The 19416-nt window shown below is 40.4% G+C and overlaps 1 long non-coding RNA gene across 3 annotated transcripts in view; it reads left to right on the plus strand.

The window, feature by feature from the left end:
- The first annotated feature begins 849 nt into the window (after window positions 1–849).
- LOC139045980 (uncharacterized) overlaps window positions 850–19416 on the plus strand; it is a 41603-nt gene continuing 23036 nt past the window's right edge. The window contains exons 1-2 of one of the 3 annotated variants that reach the window (XR_011505521.1): window positions 850–15999; window positions 18575–18653. This is a non-coding gene — a long non-coding RNA (uncharacterized lncRNA). Of the gene's footprint in view, window positions 18654–19416 lie in introns of all 3 variants that reach the window. The other 2 variants (XR_011505522.1, XR_011505520.1) reach the window with 2 other exon arrangements.

The raw sequence follows: 19416 nt of genomic DNA on the forward strand, positions 1-19416 counted from the left end.
TGTACAGTTCAATAGTATTTGACAGATATAGACACCTGTGTAAACAACTTCCTGATCAAGATATGGAATATTTCTGTCTCCCTGGAAAGTTATCTCTGCCCTTCTGTGCTCAGTCTCTCTCTACCTCCATCGCAAATAACCTATGATCTGATTTATATCACTAAATATTAATTTTGCTTGATATAGAGTTCTATAGTATGTACCTTCTTGTGTCTGACTTTTTTTAAATAATGATTTTTTATTGAGATATAATTGACATATAACATTATATTAGTTTTAGGTATACAATATAATGATTCAATATTTGTATATATTGCAAAATGATCACCACAATAAGTCTAGTTAACATCTATCACCAGGCATAGCTACAAATTTTTTTTCTTGTGATGAGAACTTTTAAGATTTGTTCTCTTAGCAACTTTCAAATACACAACACAGTATTATTAACTATAGTCACCATGCTGTACATTACATTCCAGGACTTATTTATTTTGTACCTGAATGCAGCATAAGCACCTGACAGTTATTTTCGTTTTGTAATACAAGTGCCTGACATTAAGCTTTTGATTGCCGAGGCATCCACTTTAAAGACCGCACTCTCAAATAAACCCCTTGCCAGCTACACGACTAGATAAAGAGCCAGGCCACCTAAGCCCTGAAGTTTCCTTTGTTTTAGAGATCTCTGGTAGACTTAGTTATTGACCTTTTGACTTGTTTTTCCCTTCCCGCCCTTTAATTCCCACTTATGTTGTAAAAGAGTGAACCCGCGAAACTCTAGGCCCTCACCCTTGACCCCAATAAAAGCAGAACCCCAGACCTATGCTTTCTCTCTTCCTGTGACCTTGCTGTGTGGTTCCAGACATGCCGTGTACACTCCAGGACTTGTGAGTAATTAACCTTTTTTCTTTCAGTGTTTCCTGATGGTTATTGCTGATGGTGTCTTGCAATCATAAAACCACAGGGCTGGTCCAGCCACAACTTCGGTTCTGAAAGCGGAAATGCCTGTGCAAGCTTGCCACAGGCCCAGGTGAGTGCCCCCCAGGCATTTCTGGCCTATAGCATCACTATCCAAGGGATGAGACCAGCATAAAATATTGGAAGTCTGCACCTTTTAATCACTTTTGCCCATTTCGCCCAACCCAAAACCCACCTCTGGCAACCACTGCTCTGTTCTCTTTTGTTTTTTTTTTCAATTCCACATATAAGTGAGATAATACAGTGTTTGTCTTTCTGTGTCTGACTTATTTCAGTGAGCATAATGCCTTCAAGGTCCATCCATGCTGTCGCTAATGGCAAGATTGCCTTCTTTTTATGACTGAATAATATTCCATTGTATATACACCACATTTTCTTTATCCTTTCATCCATAGACGGACATGTAGGTTGCTTCCATATCTTGGCTTTTTTAAATAATGAATATAGAGGTGCAGAAATATTTTCGAGTTAATGTTTTTGTATTCATTGGATAAACATCCAGGGGAGGAATTGCTGAATCATATGGTGGATTTATTTTTAATTTTTGAGTAAGCTCCATGTTTTTCATAGTGATTGTATTAATTTTCATTCCCTCCAGTAGTGCACTAGGGTTCCCTTTTCTCTACATCCTCGCCAACACTGGTTATTTCTTGTCATTTTGGTGATTGCCATTCTAACAAGTGTGAGGTGATATCTCATTGCGGCTTTGATTTGCATTTCCCTGATGATTAGTGATGTTGAGCACCTTTTCATGGACCTGTTGGCCATCTGTATGTCTTTGGAAAAATATCTATTCAAATCCTCTGCCCATTTTTTAATCAGATTGTTAGGTTTTTTTTCTATTGAGTTGTGTAAGTTCTTTATATATTTTAGATGATAATCCCTTATCAAATATATGATTTGAAAATATTTTCCCCATTCAGTAGGTTGCATTTTCTTTTCTTTGATGATTTCCTTTGCTGTGCAGAAGCTTTTTAGTATAATGTAGTCCCATTTGTGTTTTTTGCTTTTGTTGGCTTTGCTTTTGGTGTCAAATCCAAAGAATCATTACCAAAACTGATGTCAAGAAGCGTACAGTCTGTATCTTCTTCTAGGAGTTTTATGGTTTCAGGTCTCATCTTCAAGTCTTTTATACATTTTGAGTTAATTTTTGTGTATGGTATAGAATGGTGGTCCAGTTTATTTTATTTTATTTTATTTTTGCATGTGGCTGCCCAGTTTTCCCAACACCATTTGTTGAAGAGACTGTGCTTTTCCTATTGCATATTCTTAGATCTTTTGTCATAACTTAATTGACCATATATGCATGTGTTTATTTCTGGACTCTCTATTCTGTTCTATTGTCTTATGTGTCTATTGTTATGGCAATACTATATTGTTCTGATTACCAAAGCTTTGGAACATAGCTTGCAACCAGGAAGCATGTTGCCTCCAGCTTTGTTCTTCTTTCTTGGAATTGCTCTAGCTGTTAGGGGTGTTTTGTGGTTCTGTACAAATTTTAGGATTGTTTGTTCTATTTCTGTGAAAAATGCCATTGGGATTTTGATAAGGATTGCACTGAATCTGTAGATTCCTTTCAGTAGTATAGACATTTTAACTGTATTAATTATTCAAATCCATGAACATGGAATATCTTTCCATTTATTCATACCTTCTTCAATTTCTTTCACTAGTGTCTCATAGTTTTCTGTGTGTAGGTCTTTCGCCTTCTTTGTTAAATTATTCCTAGGTGTTTTATTCTTTTTGATGCAATTTAAATGAGATTGTTTTCTTAATTTCTTTTGCTGATAGGTTACTGTTAGTGTATAAAAACACAACAGATTTTTGTACATTGATTTTGTATCCTGAAACTTTACAGAGTTAATTTATTAGTTTTAACAGTTTTTTGGTGGAGTCTTTAGGGTTTTCTGTATATAATATTGTGTCATCTGCAAATAATGACAGTTTTACTTCTTCTTTTTCAATTTGAATGCATTTTATTTCTTTTCCTCATCCAATTGCTCTGGCTAGGATATCCAATACTATGATGAATAAAGTGGTGAGAGTGAACATCTTTGCTTTCTTCCTGATCTTAAAGGAAAAGCTTTCACTTTTTCACTACTGAGTGTGACGTTAGCTGTGGGCTTGTCATATGAGGTCTTTATCATATTGAGATATGTTCCCTCTATACCCACTTGTTAAAAGTTTTTATCATAAATGGATGTTGAATTTTGTCATATGTTTTTTCTGAATCTATTGAGACAATCATATAATTTTTCTGCATCATTTTGTTAATGCGGTTTATCACATTAATTGATTTGCTGATGTTGAATCATCCTTGCATCCCTAAAATAAATCCCAGTTGATTAGGTGTATGATCCTTTCAATATGTTGTTGAATTTGGTTTGCTAACATTTTGTTGAGGATTTTTGCATCTGTGCTCATCAGGGATATTAGCCCATAATTTTCTTTTCTTGTGGTGTCCTTGTCTGGTTTTAGTATCAGGGTAATGCTGGCCTTGTAAAATGAGCTTGGAAGTGTTCCTTACTCTTCCATTTTTTGAAAGAGTTTGAGAAGGATTGGTATTAATTCTTCTTCAAATGTTCAGTAGAATTCACAGGTGAAGCCATCTGGTCCTGGATTTTTGTTTGTTGGGAAATTTTTTATTACTGATTCAATCTCTTTACTAGTAGTCAGTGTGTTCAGACTTTCTATTTCTTCTTGATTTGGTTTTGGTAGATTTTATGTTTTTAAGAATTTATCCATTTCTTCTAGGTTGTCCAATTTGTTGGTATATAATACTTTATAATAATCTGTTATGATCCTTTGTGTTTCTATATTATCAGTGTAATGTCTCCTCTTTCATTTCTAATTTTATTTATTTGAGTCCTTTCTTTTTCTTGGTAAGTGTAGCTAAAGTTTTGTGAATTTTGTTTATCTTTTCAAAGAACCATCTCTTAGTTTCACTGATATTTTCTATTGTCATTTTAGTCTCTATTTCATTGATTCCTGCTCTGCTCTTTGTTGTTTCCTACCTTCTACAAATTTTGGGCTTTGTTCTCATTTTCTAGTTCCTTGAGGTATAAAGTTAGATCATTTATATGAGACTTTTCTTGTTTCTTGAGGTAGGTGTTTATTGCTATGAACTGCCCTCTTAGAACTGCTTTTGCTGCATCCCATAAATTTTAGTATGTTATATTTCCATTTTCATTTATTTCAAAGAATTTTTTTAAATTTCATTTTTGATTTCTTCTTTGACCCATTGGTTGTTCAGTAGCATGTTGTTTAATCTCCACATATTTCTGAATTTTCCAGTTTTCTTCCTGTAACTGATTTCTAGTTTCATATTGTTGTGGTTAGAAAAGATGCTTGATATGATTTTAATCTTCTTAAATTTATTAAGACTTGTTTTGTGGCCTAAGATATGTTCTATCCTGGAGAATGTTACATGTATGCGTGAGAAGATGTGTTTCTGTTCTTTTTTGATGTAATGTTCTGTATATGTCTGTTAAGTCTATCTGCTCTAACATGTTGTGTAGGGCCAATACTTCCATATTGAGTTTCTGTCTGGATGATCTATTCATTAATGAAAGATGGGTATTAAAGTCCCCTACTATTATTATTCTCTATTCCTCCCATGATGTTGTCCCATATTTCACTTTTAAGCTATCTTTACTTTTTTCATTCTTTTTCTTTTTGCTGCTCTGATTGGACAGGTTCCATTGCCCTGTCTTTGAGTGTACTGATCCTTTCTTCTGCTTTATCTATTCTGATTTGGAACTGATCTATTGTATTTTTCAGTTCTGTGATTGTATCAGTCAGTTCTGTGACTTTTATTTGGTACTTTCTTATATTTTCTATTTCTTTGTTGAAATTCTCACTTTGTTCATCCATCCTTTTCCCAAGCTCAGTAAGCATCTTTATGACCATTATTTTGAACTGTTTTCCAGGTAAATCACTTAACTCCATTTCATTAAGGTCTTTTGCTGAGGTTTTATCTTATTCTTTTGTTTTGAATATATTCTTCTTTTTCTTCATTTTCCTTGACTCTCTGTGTTGGATTCTATGCGTTAGATAAAATAGCCATCTCTTCCAGTCTTGAAAGAGTGGCATCTTGTAGGAGATGAAACTTGTGGTTCAACCCTGCCCTAGCTCTTAATTGTCTCTCAAACCTTTGCAAATTTCTAAGTAGCCTATTTTATTTTCAGTGGCACCTAATAGTTGAGGGTGTGCCAAGACCTGTCAGGATCCCAAAGGGGAAGATCTCAGCAGCACCTAGACTCAGGCTAATTGGAAGACTGCTCTTCGGAGAGCAGCTTTTAACATGTGCAAATAAACCTCTTTCAGGGGAAGATTGGGAGATGGGCATTTTTGTCTGTTCCCTCTGCCTGGAGTCCTGGGTAATAGCCGGTGAAGAACTGTTTGTTTATGTGCTACTTTCCCATTAAACCAGTGAAAGGGAGCTCTCATAGCCACCAGACATAGGCTATCAGGTGATATGTCCTCTGGATAGTAGTAACTAAAGCTAGGGTACTGGACATGTACATAATCTCCTTTCTCAGAGACACTAACAAGCTAGGGCTGGGCAGAGGGAGAGCATGAAGGTGGTGACCACGAGCCTCCCCAGTCTCTGGAGAGGATTTTAGTCAGTCCCAAGATATGTGTTTAATCAGAAGCCTGCTCCTCAGGCCACAACTATGAAGATAAGCTAACAGACTTCTTTCATATAAAGACTGGCTTGCATTTCAGTCTGCTGGATCTGCACCTGGGGGGCTATCCAATTCGGAACAGTTTTTCCATTTGCTACAGTCCTATGGAATCCATGATTGTAATTTCCTGCTGGCCACTAGAGCCAAGTGATAAAAGGGTGTCCCCTCGGTGGAAGCCTCAAAAACTGGGCACCAGGCATATGTTCCAGCTCCATTTTGGGAAATACTAGAGACTTGGAGCAAGGCAGAGGGAGAGCTCAGAGATAACACTTCCCCTCTGTGGTCTCTGGAGAGGATTACTGTGGGCCTTCTATGTGAGTTTAATTACAAGCCTGCTCTTCAGGCTGCAGTGATGAAGATAAGATAATAGGCCTCTTTCAGAAAAAGATTTAGTGCCTGAGTCTGTTGCCTCTCTGCTATGCCTTGGGTGTGGTAGCCTGTGAAGAACTCTTTCTCCCTTTGTTGCAATCCTGTGGGACTTGCAGGCATAAGACCACTGGCCACCAGAGCCAGGTTGTCAACACGTGTCCCCTGGCCAGCAAAAATTGGGGTACCAGATGATGTCACAAGATCCTTTCCAGGAGATATCAGCAACCTGAACAGAGGCAGAGGGAGGACGCAAAGATGCCTCCATTTTTGGAGACTATTTTAGTAGGCTCCTAGATGTGTTTTAAATTAGATGCCTGACCCTCAGCCTAAGCTTTAAGATAAGCAAATAAATCTCTTTCACAGAAAGACTGCCTGCTTTTCAGTGGGCCACCTCCCTGCTGGGCCCTGGGTGGGTTAAGTCCTCGTGAGCTCTTTATGAAGTCTTTCTTAGTTCACTGTAGCCTTGTGGGTCTCATGGATGCAAATTGCATTGGCTTTCAAAGCTAGATCTTTTGAGGGCTCGTCTTTCAGGTGCAGGTCTTAAAAGCTGAGGTGCCAGATGTGGGGTTCAAACTCTTCATTCCTCACAGAGAGGCTCAGAATTGTGAGCTCTCCCAATTGTGGGTCACCACACCAGGGGTGGAGCTTATGGTGAGATTGTGCCTCTCCTACCTAATTTGATGTGTTTTTTTTCTCTTTCACCCAGTTCATAGGAGTCATTCAGCTAGTTTTTGCATTTCTTTCAGAAGAAATTGTTCCATATTGTTGACGAAAATATTCCATAACCAATCTATAAATGAAAATTTGGGTGAGTTTATTCTGAGCTAAAATCTGAGGACCATGGCCCAGGGCCCTTCTTCCCAAAGGAAGAAGGGGCACCAAAGAAGTGAGGTACACAGAGTGGTTATATACCCCCAAAGAGGATGCTTTACATATGATTGAAATGTCCCTCCCACAATAGTCACAAGATTGCCCTGTCCACACAGCACTTGATGGACACAGCAGGTAGTGGGTCTGCTATCTCAACGGGCATAGCATGAGGCAAGTCTATTGTCTCGAGCTAGGTGGTCACAGGTGAGCACAGCAATCAGTTCCTAGCCTAAGGAAAGATGCTTAATCCTTAAGGAATGCCAACGTTGGGAGGGGGAGGAAAGTTGCACCTTTATCTCAAGGGCCTTTGTTCTTGCCATAGGGAATCTCTAAAGCAGATATACAATGCATACTCAATGGCCATGGTCAGGCCCTTTTGGAAAGACAAGGTCAGGCCGAATTAGGTTTCTACCAAATGGCTTCCTCATGTACTCCAATATATCCTATTACTTGCTATTTTTATTTATCAATATGTAGCTGTAGATTTGGTATGTCTGTGGCAGGTGAGTACGGGATCCTCTTATGGCACCACCTTTTACAGGAACCTGAAACTATTCTATATCTTGATTATGGTAGTGGTTATATGATTGTATATGTTTATCAAAACTCACAGAATTGTAAACTAAAAAGGGCGAATTTTACTGTATGTATATTATGCCTTAATTTTAAAAATGGAAAAATATTAGTAATGAAGCCATCAAAAACCATAATATAATTTTAAATAATTATAATGAAAAATATAGAACATCTCTAAATCAAAACCCACAAAATACAGCTGAGAGAAATTAAATAAGATCTAAATACATTGAGATATATATCTTGAAATTGAAGGCTCAATATTGTTACAATGTCAATTCTCTCAAATTGATTTATAGATTCAATATAGTCCTAACCAATATCCCAGCAGGGTTTTCCCTCCTCCTCTTCCTCCTTATCCTTGTCTTCATTTTCATCTTCATCATCTTCTTTTTCTTCTGATGCGCGGTCGGTGAGCCGAAGAGTAGAAAGAAAGATTTCTTGGACTCTCAAGGTCTGGCAGTAGTGCTCTTTTTTTTAGAGAATAGTGTGGAATAGCATGGGGACAGGACCCATGGGCAGTAAAGAGCTGCTGCCACATGGGGACAGGACCCATGGGCAGTCAGAGCTGCTGCTGGCATGGGGATAGGACCCATGGGCAGGAGGAGCTACTGCCATCATGGGGGCAGGACCCATGGGCAATCAGAGCTGCTGCAAACATGGGTTGAGGGTAGGGCTAAATTTAAGGCATAGGTATGTGAGTTATCTCTTTACAAGACAAAGGAAAGAATGTGTAAGAAAAAAGTCGTTAAAATGGTATCAGTGCCAGTGGGATCTGGTTATTGGGTGGTCTTATAACTTTTAGATAAGAATCAAACCAGATTAAGTAAATGGCAGAAGCCACCACCTTAAATATTATCTTCAGCTAGAGACCAAGGAGGATGTTGGGGGTCAACATGTCAGCCACATGAGGTTGCAAGACAGTAAACAACTTAAGTCCTTGCCTTCCCCATTAAGAGTTTCCAGAGTTAAGGCCATCCCCCCTTCCTCCTGGTGCAGAGAGGGAGACACCCCCCGCAGATGGAGACTTCCTTCACAAATGCAAATGTCTCTCATCAAAGGGCAAGCAAATTCCATTCTTCAGAGCCTCCTTCTCATCTGCAGTTTTTAAAAGTAACCAGCCTAAAATAAGCCTCATCACTTCCACAAAAGTTTCTGAGCTATTTCCGAAATTTATATAGAGTCTGGACCTAGAATAGAAAAAACATTTTTCAAAAAAGAAGAAAAAATTGAAGGACTTAAACTGACTTCAAGACTTACTATAAAGGTATGGTAATCAAGAGAGTTTGGTACTGGTATCAGGTTATGTTACTGAACCAAAGTGGGTTCACTTCTTGGTGAGTTGAAATCAAAGCCTTCACCAGAAGTAGTTATCAATAAAAAGAGCACTGCTGCCAGACCTTGAGAGTCCAAGAAATCTTTCTTTCAACTCCTTGGCTCGCCGACCCTGCATCATTTCTGGTGGCCTGTATGGGGATCTTGCTTCATCGGCTTGTGAGCTCAAGTTCTGGTAAGTACCCTTTTCTTCTTTGTGTTTTTCTCTTTTTCAAGGATGGATCTAAATTCACTTCTCCATCAAGAACCTTCCCAGACAGCTGTATGAATCCATGTTTGCTGCTCATGGCTACTCTATGGGGCGAATCATGGCGTTCAGCTTGAAGTGAATTAGTACTTGAAGCTTGAGGGTGGTGTAGAATGAATTAATCCATTCCTTTCTAATCCTATCTCTAATATATAAATTTTACATGGACATGGGTTGATCACTTAAGTCATTAAGCTGGTCGCCAATCTCCAAGACTCCAGTGGAAGGTTTCTTTTCCTAAGGCTGGATTGTTATCCCTCCCTATGGTTCCTGACCACACTCCAAACCACGGGAAAGTCCCAATTGGGACTCTGGTTCAAGGAAAGTACCAAACTCTAACCTTTGGTTGAGTATGGGAACCCCTTCTTGGGAGAATGGCTCCAGGATACAATTAGGTAGAATGTCCCCCAGACCGGAAGAAAACTCCTCACTGTTTTTCTCTATCCTTTTATCTTGGGAACCCTTCACCAGGCACCTATTACTGCCAGGCATAACAGGGAAGATATACAAAGGATGCGATGCAGGGGGATGCCCTCATCATTCCTTGCTATAGGAACCCCATCAGGGGGGATTTCAAGGTAATGGATCCTTTTCTCTTGGGGACCATTCGCCAGGCACCTGTTACTGCCAGGCATAATAGGGAAGATATACAAGGGATGCAATGCCGGGGCATGCCCCCATCACCCCTTGCTGTGGGAATCCCACAGGAGGAACAACGGGTAGGACACTGCCCTAGGTTCAGGGGGGATTTTTAAAGGTAATGGACCCTTTTCTTTCATCTCTCTTCTTTTGCCTTTTTGCTTCTTAGGACCATGGGAGCTTCTAATTCCATTCCTAAGGACTCACCTTTGGGTTACTTTTTAAATAATTGGGCAAAATTTGATTTACAAGATCTAGAGAAAAAGAGACTTATCTTTTACTGTAATACTGCTTGGCTTCAGTAAACTCTGAAAGAGGAAAAATGGCCCATGAACGGCACCCTAAATTTTAATACTGTTTTTCAACCACACATTTTGCTGCCGCCTGGGAAAATGGTCTGAAATCCCTCACATTCAACCATTCATGGCCCTAAATCAAGATCCTGAACTCAGAGTGGTTTGTCGCATGTGTCTAGCTTCCCCCACTAAAGTAGAAAAACCCACACCTGATATATTAGATGAGGACTGCCTTGTTAGACCTCTCCCTAAGGCCCCCACAGCTTTGAGTCCCGAGGACTCAAAGACCAGAATACCTCCTCCCTACAAGGAGGAACGCAACATTGAGTCTTCTACCCCTATAAGTCCTGCAGGTCATATGAAGAGTGGGGCCTCTTATAATCCTGGACATCTCCTTCTCCATGAGGTAACAAATGGGGAAATGGGGACCATTTGAGTCCATGTTCCATTTTCAATGTCTGATATGGCTCAATTAAAGACGCAACTGGGTAGATATTGTGAAAATCCTTCCCAATTTATTGATAGCTTTCAACATCTCATAATGATGTTTGATTTAACCTGGCAGGATATCTATATTATTCTTACTCATTACTGCACTACAGATGAAAAAAGTCGTATTTGGGTGGGAGCACATGAATTCAAAGATGACTTACACACTAGAGACAGACATAAATATCCAGTAGGTGGCACTGCAGTGCCAGATACAGACCCTAAATGGGATTATAGGAATGAAGAAGATCGAGGACAACGGAATCACATGGTTACTTGTCTAATAGAGGGAATGAAGAAGGGATTTACAAAGCCAGTCAATTTTGAAACTCAGGGAAATAACTCAGGGAACAGATGAAAACCCTGCCCTTTTTCAAGGGAGATTAGTGGAAGCTATTCGAAAATACACTAATCTAGGCCCTACTTCTCCAGAAGGGATTTCTATTCTAAACATGTTCTTTATTAGTCAGTCTGCCCCAGACATACGCTGAAAATTGGCTAAATTGACCTTGGGTCCTCAAACACCTGTACAGAGACTTTTGGAGGTTGCTACTCAGGTGTTCAATGATCAGGACTTGTCTCTTAAACAGGATAAGGACAGAAGGGTAAAATTACAGGGTAAGGTACAGGCTCATGTTTTAGCAGCCGCCATTGCGGATATGCCACAGAAACAGGCTAACCAGGGGCCCAAGTCTCAAACTACCAATGCCGGAGGCCCAGGTAAGTCCCCTTGTTACCGTTGCCGTCAATCTGGACACTGGAGCAAAAAGTGCCCAAGAAAGGATCTTCCTCCTAGGCCTTGTCCTCTCTGCAAGCTAGAGGGACATTGGAAGCATGATTGTCCTTGCCTCCAGAGTGAGGAGGGGCCAAGAACACACTTCCCTGCCCGGAGATATGATCCTGAGTACTCCGCCTGAAGGGGCCCAGAGGCCAGTCTGGCTCCCGTCACCATGGGTCAGACTGAGCCCCAGGTTACAGTGGATGTGGAAGGTAAGCAAATCAATTTTTTTATTGATACGGGAGCCACTTACTCTGTACTTGTTTGCCATTCTGGCCCAACTCGTAAGTCCCATCAAAAAATTATCCGAATAGAGGGAGATTCTAAGTTTTGTTACCAAACTCTTCCTTTATCTTGCCAATATCGGACTCAGGTGTTTTCCCATACTTTCCTAGTCCTACCTACTTGTCCTACTCCACTATTAGGGTGAGACTTAATGAAAAAATTAGGAAGCCAATTTATTCTAACACGTGAGGAGGATGACTTGTTTGTCGCTCTGTCTCCAAGCTCTGTTGATTCCCAGATACCCTCCGATATTCCACTGCATATATGGGAAGCAGTTGATCCCCAGATTTGGGATTGCTCCCTTCCAGGGAGAGCTATAACAGCACAGCCAGTCTCTATTACCCTGCGGGATTGTACCCCATAAGAAGCAATACTCTTTAAAGCCAGAGGCAATTGAGGGATTACAACCCCTTATATTAAAATGCCTCAGTCATGGCCTCCTTAAACGATGTCAATCTCCCTTGTATACTCCTATGTTGCCTGTAAAGAAGCCAAATGGAGATTACTGTTTGGTCCAGGACCTCCACATAACTAATGAGGCCACTGTTCCTATCCACCCCATCGTGCCTAACTCATATACTATACTTTCCCAGATCCCAGAAAACTCTAATTGGTTTACAGTCGTGGACTTAAAGGATGCTTTCTTTTGTATTCCTCTGGACAAAACTTCCCAACCTTTATTTGCCTTTGAATGAAAGTTTCCTAATGAAGCTCTTCCTATCCAGTTGACGTGGGCAGTCCTCCCTCAAGGTTTTCGGGATAGCCCCCATTTGTTTGAATGTGCCCTCAGCAAGGATCTGTGGGATGTCAAACTCCCTGTCGGTGGCTTAATACAATATGTTGATAATATTCTTATTTGTAGTCCCACAAAGGAGGATTCTGATGACAATATTGTCCTTGTCCTTATTTTCTTAGCCCAACGGGGATATCGAGTGTCCCCACAAAAGGCACAAATTTCACAACAGCAGGTGTCCTATTTGGGCTATGATTTAACCCCAGGACACTGGGCACTTTCTATAAATAGGAAAAAGGCTATCTTCAAACTTGGACCAACAAAGACAAAACAAGTTCGTACTTTCCTGGGTATGGCAGGATTCTGTCGTTTATGGCTTCCTCAGTTCGGGGTAATAGCAATGCCTTTATATGAAGCAACCAGAGGACCTGATGCTGAACCTCTGGAGTGGACACAAAAGGAAGACAAGGTCTTTCTGTCAATTCAACAGCAATTGTCTTACACCCCAGCCTTGGCTCTGCCTAATGCCAACAAGCCTTTTACTCTATATGTTACTGAAAAGCAGGGCCAGGCCCTCGGTATCCTCACCCAAAGACTAGGCCCAAAGACCCGAATTGTTGGATATTTCTCAAAGACTCTAGACTCGGTGGCTTTGGGATGGCCAGCCTGCTTAAGGGCTGTAGCAGCTACAGCTCTTTTAGTTAAGGAGGCCTCTAAATTAATTATGGGACAAATTCTGAATATAAAAAGAAAGTTGTAGAAGGTTTGTGAGAGAAATGCAGAAAGGAGTTTTACACCTGGTCAAGTAGACTAAGATTAAAGTAAAGCCAATTAAGTAAATGAGTTTTAATGTTAAAAATAAGCTGGTGCAGAAATTAAAATTTGGTTTTCTCTTGAAGGGTAATTTTCTTGAACTTTTGGTCTTCTTTTGATAAAGAGGTTATAAAAGGTGTTCCTTTGAGTAAGTCTACCTAAAAGACAGAAAATCTGTTTTGTTAAAATAATTTCCTATATTCAGAAAGAAAAAGGTCTCTCTAAAATATTTTGACTGTGTTGTTTGCTCTTGACTGTTTCTGTCATCACTTTGAATACATACCTAAGCTTTGTTTCACAGTGAGCGTTGTTTCCTATATGAACAAGTGTTTTAAAATGTTTTGATATTTTTGACAAGCTTGTCCCTCAAAAAAAAAATTCAAATCCTGAATGAAGGCTTTCTTTTGACCCGAAAGAAGGAGGAAATTTTCTCTGGGGATTTTTAGGGGGCCCCTGAGACTTCTCAAATAAATTTGCTCTGTCTTCCTATGAGGAGGAAAATACTAAACTAATTAGGCTTATTTGGTCTATTAAATTACATGGGAAGCATTGTCAAATAAGTGATGATAAAATTTCTTAGGTGGTATTATGTGGGTAAATACTATTGATATAGATGTCTTAAAATTATATGGCATTCCTAAAATTCTAATCTGTCCTGGTTATTGGTCATAATTCCAGTTATTATCTAGAAGTGTTGTATGTCACAGAAGTAACCAAGTTTCTTTGTCAATTGCCCTTTTGAGTCTTTTGTCCATTTACAGGTAGTTGCCAGTTTACTGTGATGTTTTTGCTTTTGCAAATATGTTTCGTCTTCAGAGAAATTCGTGGAAAGGATTCTGACACAAGATTCTAAACTACAGGTTCCTGATAAACTTTTGGATTGTAAAACTGAAAGATTTATCTTTTTCTCCCTACCTTATCCCTCCAGAATTTGGAAACCCTTTGTGAGTAAGTATGGTTATTTCATGGCAATACAGTTATTTGCATAAGTTCAATAAGAATCTGTTGTCCTTATAACAGGACACATTGGTTATATTACCAAGGCTTTGACTGGAATGTCATATTTGAGAGAAACATACAGGCTCGGATATGACAAGACAGCTTTTCAGGAGCAAAGATTGGACTTTCTAGAATAAAGCCACTTGGAAATATTGGCCTGGTACCTTGTTTATAGAGATTCTGGAAATCTTACCTGGTAAGTAAGGAAGCTTGCTTATCTGGCAGGTGCAAGGAACCTCAGAATATTTTGGGGGACCTCGAGAAGAGAGGAATCCACCCAAACCTGTAGGTACTGCAGGCAAAATCTGATTGCAAGTCCGTGACTTGGCTTTTCTGGCCTCAAGAGGCTTTTACAGTTCAATCTGTGGTTCCTCATAAAAATTCCAGCAAAGCAGATTTAAAAGAGCCTGTATAATCAATTGCTATTCTTGCTGCACTTATGTAAATAATTGAATGAAGTTTTATTGAAACCACTTATTTTGCAAACCAGTTAATCTTAATTTGGCTAACTTGTAAAAATGAGGTGATTTTAAAGAGAGAAAAATTGTTTCAGTAGAAGCTATAGTACTCATTCATGGATATTAGATTCTCTCTTCTCTTCTACAAGATTCACCTATTACTAATCATATTGGCTCCTTGTGGCCGTCCCTCTCTGATACTTGGAAGCTCCTGGGCCACTATCAAACCTTTTCCTTCAATACTACTGCCCAAATACTGACTAGATTTGCTTTGTCACAGGTGGATCATAAACAACAAGTTCCAAAGGTAAAGTCCTCAACTTATCGATACACACAGGATGGACTATATCAAATTTGGGACGAATATATTTGGCTCACTCCTAGTAGTGGTCAACTCAGTCAAAAGGCCACTCTATGTTGGGAACAAACCAATCACACCTGTGCTACATGGCCTAATAGCACCCAACCTATAGGAAAAATTCCCCGTTATATGTGTTCTCATATCATAGCCTTAAAAAATACTGCTTGGTTTGGGACTGACTCGGGCAGGCGGCCCAGCGTATGTTGGTTAGCCCCTAATGACACTCAGTGGTTATGTGGCTCCAACTTATGGCCTTGGCTGCTACCTGGATGGATTGGACGATGCACCCTAGGCTTTGTCTGGATGCAAGGTAGAACTACATTTACTATATCTCCTCCTGCTAACCTACTCAACCTGCAACAGTGCTCGACCCACTCTGTCTTCCACTGGTATGACCATGTTGCCTCAATTTTCCTTCCTCAATTAGGAATTGAAAGTGTCATCTTACATATGGAAGCTCTAAATAAATTTACTATGAAGGCATTAAATGATACACAGCATAGACTTTCGCTGCTCGATTTAGAAGTATCCCAAATGCGTAAGGCAGTCCTCCAAAACCAAATGGCACTGGATGTCTTGACAGCAGGACAGGGGGGCACTTGCGCCCTTATAAAAACTGAATGTTGTGTCTATATTCCTGACTACCATCAAAATATCTCTGGCTTCCTATCTGATATGAGCCACCAAATTAAATCCATGTCTGACACTACCCTATCTCCAAATGATTGGTTGAACTGTTGGTCAGGACCAGGTTTCTGGACTACTATCAAAACTTATTCATTGGGTTAATCATATTGCGTGTATTTCTTATTATAATTTGTTGTCTATTTTGTTGTTTGTCTTCCACACCTCAACAAAGTTTCACCTCCTGGACCACCTCTTGTCAAATGATTCTCTCCTCTCCAGAGACTCTGTATACCTTGTCAGCCTTGGACTCCATGGGCACAGCATTCAGGTCCACTGAACCTCCTACCTGTACCTATGGCCCCATTTAGGGACAGCTCTACAACCTTGTACAGCTGGAAGTAGTTACAGAAGACTGAACATCGTCCATATCCCCAAAAGATTTTGGGGCCAAATGGGTTCAGGTGGGGTTTATAATGAGGATTATTTTAGGCTGGTTACTTTTAAAAACTGCAGACGGGAAGCAGGCTCTGAGGAGTGGAATTTGCTTGCCCTTTGATGAGAGACATTTGCATTTGTGAAGGAAGTCTCCGTCTGTGGGGGTGTGTCCCTCTCTGCACCAGGAGGAAGGGGGGATGACCTTATCTCTAGAAACTCTTAATGGGGAGGGCAAGGACTTAAGTCTTGTTTATTGTGCTTGTCTGGTAACCTCATGTAGCTGAATCCCCCCGCCACCAACATCCTCCAGGAAGCATAGGACATCCTGACTTAATCTGGTCTGATTCTTATCTAAAGTTATAGGACCCGATAACCAAACCCCACCAGCAGTGATAACATTTTAATGAATTTTTACATATTCTTTCCTTTGTCTTGTAAAGAGATAACTCACACACCTATGCCTTAAATTTAGCCCTACTCTCAACCCATGTTTGCAGCAGCTCTGACTGCCCATGGGTCCTGCCCCCATGATGGCAGCAGCTCTTACTGCCCATGGGTCCTGTCCCCATGCAGCAGCTCCTCCTGAGCATGGGTCCTGTCCCCATGCTATTCCACACTCTTCTTTGAATAAGAAAGCAGTACTGCCAGAACTTAAGTGTCCAAGAAATCTTTCTTTCGACTCCTCGGCTCGCCGACCCCGCATCAGTATCAGGATATGTTACTGAACCAAAGTGGGTTCACTTCTTGGTGTGTTGAAATCAAAGTCTTCACCAGAAGTCGTTGGCACACAAAGTGAGATTTATTTGTAGCAAATAATGAGACCACAGGGAATTGTTTCCAAAGCCATGGCCCCCAAGCAAGGGAAAACAAGTACCTTTTATTTCAAATGGGGACTGAATATTCAAAAGGGAGTTTTCATCACCACATGTAGAGGTGGATATTCACTTACACAGATGCAGTTTGAAAATGTGCTTCCACATACATCATATATTATTGTAATAAGACCCAAGCTCCTCCTGGGGCCGAGATCTTAACATTAAAATGAAGCAAAGGTGACTCTTGGGTACTTCTCCACTGGTTTGTGCAGGTGTAGCTCTTGCAGTGGGGTTTGCACCAGTTCTGGGCTGTTGGTAATTGCATCTCTTAATGTAACTAAAAGAGAAACAGTTAAGTGCTTCGGAAACATCCTTTGAGTTACTTGGGGGTGTTAGTCAGTGACAGATACACAAATCAATTAATGAAACATTATACAGAGTCTAGAAATAGACGTGAAAAATATATTTTCAATTGCATTTCTCATCTGTTTTTTTGAGTAGACTTTTGAGAAAGAGATCTTTCCCCAAGGCTCAGAAATTAGACTGACTTGTCTAGTAGGTTATTGAGATGAGATTTACACCCAATCTTAATAACAAGTCCAGGATCTCTTTTGAGTGCTAGAACTCTGTTCAACACACTGCCTTTCACAGGGAGGACTTCCTCCCCATGGAGAGACTGGCCAACTTGCCTTGTATTTCTCACTCACTTTGTCTCCGACTGCTCTTCCTTGCAGTGCTGTCTGCATCAGCCATTACTCCTGCTAACGCAGAGTCCATGAAGCACCACAACCTCCTAATCTGCTCCTCCTGAAAGGTTTCTATACTAGCTGGTCTAAAGTCAGATAGTACTGGAATGAAAAGAAGCCAAGAGCAATTTGAAGCACAGCTCTGACTAGGATGGTTATGGAATCCAGCTGATGCCAAAAGAGGTCTACATTTTCCATAGGGAACAATCTGATACTGGCTCAACATAAGGTTGACATAAGGGAAGCCATATTGTAGAAGAGAAACCATATTGTAAGTTTATTCTTTAAATTTTTTGGAGGAAGATTAGTCATGATGTAACATCTGCTGCCAATCTTCCTTTTTGTTGAGGTAGACTGACCCTGAGCTAACATCTGTGCCCATCATCTTCTATTTTATATGTGGGATGCCTGCCAGAGCATGGCTTGCTTAGTGGTGCCATGTCTGCACCCAAGATCTGACCCAGCGAACTGCAGGCCGGTGAAGCAGAACATGCGAACTTAACCTCTGCACCACCAGGCCAGTCCCCATATTGTAACTTTAAATGAACTCTGACTAACTAGCCCACATATACTCTGTAGATTAGATTTTGTGGCCCCTCCCAGCTGCTTTAAGATGATAACTTTGTTCTTTTGAGTTCCTTAGGAATGTGATGACCCCTGGGCAGAGGGCAGAGCCTATGCTGATAGCCATTGTCAATGACAACTGAAAGATCAGGGTATAGGGCATTGATCCATTCTCTGATGCATATCCAGTAAAACAAAGGACTATCAGGAACTGGGACCAGATGCCTGGCCCCACGCAGAGGCCAGCTACCTCCCCCACCTGGAGAGTAGCCCTTTATATAACTGGGTTGTAGTCTTTGTTCAGTGAGATGGTTCTTTTGGACATGAGTTGGCCATCTTCCTTCTTGCTAGCAAGCTAATAAAGTCCTTTCTCTCCTACCACTTTGCCTCCTGACTTTTGGCATGTCTTGCAGCAAGCAGAGGGCCCCATTTGGTGGTAACAAATCCACTCTATAGACAAGTGTCTCTTTCCCTAGGTCATGGAGTGACAGGAAGTTCCCTTACAAATGGATGAAGTACAACAAGATAAAGAACAACTCCAGCATCACTTATTAGGTATTCTACAAACTTTTTTTGCACATCCCTTGCTTCCTATATGGTTCCTTGATGGCAGTGCTAAGTTGAGATTTATTCAAGTGTGGAGTTTCCCTTGTCCCAGGGCAGGAATATTTTGGAATTCTGATTGAATTACCTTTCAGTGTACAGAAGTCACTTCATCTACAATTAAAATGCACTATTTTTTTTTTCTTCAAGGTAGGTTTTTAGGAAGTGGCCTCTTGGATAATGAATGGACGTGCCTCTTCTTTTTCCTTTCCCTCATCCACTCTTCCAAAGGTGCAGTTGGTTCCTTTCTTCCTCTAGATAGGGTCGTAGAGTGAATTAGTCTCACCTGGCACCTCTGTGTCTCTTCTATGCCTCAGTTGGGGTTCAATATTAAATATGAAGACATCAAGGTACAGCAAAAAACATCGACACTCATGGCTTGATTTCAACAGAAGTAGACTCAATGCTCTCAGAGCAAGATGTTAGGGTTTTTATTCTGAGGCCAAAATTTCCTAAGTTAGAAACATAGGAACCCCAAGATGGAAATAAAGAAGTCCAGTGCTGGATATGAGACTGTCTGTCTGAAGAGGCTTTTCCAACCATATAGAGGAAGAAGAGGTGGGGTGAGTGAGGAAAAAAAAATCTAAAAGTTGATTAAAATTTTGGGACTTGATTTTCTTAGACACGAGATAACGTTAAAGCAGAGGGGGATGACAGATTATTTTTCTTGGAGGGTGGGCTCTTGTTTTCCTCCCCTGGATCATTGGTGCCATAT

The sequence above is a fragment of the Equus asinus genome, chromosome 8, assembly GCF_041296235.1.
Source record: "Equus asinus isolate D_3611 breed Donkey chromosome 8, EquAss-T2T_v2, whole genome shotgun sequence".
Taxonomy (NCBI): Eukaryota; Metazoa; Chordata; class Mammalia; order Perissodactyla; family Equidae; genus Equus; species Equus asinus.